General features: G+C 30.7%; 1 pseudogene; it reads right to left on the reverse strand.

Moving 5' to 3' along the window:
• Positions 1 to 414: 414 nt before the first annotated feature.
• On the reverse strand, positions 415 to 532 carry LOC145297245 (5S ribosomal RNA; annotated as a pseudogene).
• Positions 533 to 1,183: the final 651 nt, after the last annotated feature.

Genomic DNA, 1,183 nt, shown 5'->3' on the forward strand with positions numbered 1-1,183 from the left:
TAATAAATTATGGTGTTTATCTATTTTATTTTTACTTTCATCATATTATGCTTCCGTTTTGATACCCTCAAACTCGAAGCTATCTCTTTACAACCCTTCCTTTTCATAACCTATCATACTTTCATAAATCAGAGTCCATTTTCTGTAGGCTGTTTTTGAACCCAGTCAAAGACAGGTACTTTTGTAGTATATATATATATATATATATATATATATATATATATATATATATATATATATATATATAGAAAGTGTAGTGGAAGCCTCCATTAAGTCTCAAAAGACAAATCCTCCTGTAAGGGTTACTATTCGTGCAATCCGCATCTACACCTCTTCTTAATCGGCACTGTTCGAGTCCAGTTATTATAGGAGATATCCAGGGCGACTAGAAACAATGCCGAGATAAGCGGAGAGCACATACAGCACCTGGAATTCTCATATGGTCACCCATTTTAGTACTGACCAGGCTCAACTTGGCTTAAATTCGGTGATCTAACGAGAACTGGTTTGTCAACGTGATTATGCTGTATATGAAAGTGTAGTATTATGACAGTTACTGCACCTTACTCCTAATAAAAATCTCGAGTCAATATCTCTTTTAAAACCACAGTATAAATTTGAGAATCCCATAAGATACTTCTTTTCTTTTTTATATCTTTCATCTTTTATTCCATCTGCTTTTTATTCCAATCTCTTTTCTCGTATCTAAGATTTTTGTAAGATCTGATTATAACATTTTCTCATTCATTTCTGATGCTTCGATAAAGAGGAAATATACAATATCTCACCATATGAGTTGATTTCATTTTATTGTCTATCTGATTTTTCCACTAATCTCTACATCTAATCGAATTTTATTTAAAAACTTTCTCCGTTTGTGTGCCCATATATAATCACTCATGTATATACATACAAATATATAAATATATATTATATTACATTATATTATATGTATATACATAATTTCTGTGTGAAATTCCTGATGAGTTTCAAGATGTTTCATGATATCTCACACAGAGGTAGACACGTTTCTGCTTTTAGAATAATGACAAAAAAACAAATTATTTGTGAGTGACTCTATGAAAATGGTAAATAGTTGAAAAGAATAAAGTTCTCCACTCTTTTATTCTTACTTGTTCAACCATCTTAAAAATGGAACCAATAAGCCTAAAGATTCAGAAAG

The sequence above is a fragment of the Euprymna scolopes genome, chromosome 17 (genome assembly GCF_053919585.1).
Source record: "Euprymna scolopes isolate OS-2025 chromosome 17, ASM5391958v1, whole genome shotgun sequence".
Taxonomy (NCBI): domain Eukaryota; kingdom Metazoa; phylum Mollusca; class Cephalopoda; order Sepiida; family Sepiolidae; genus Euprymna; species Euprymna scolopes.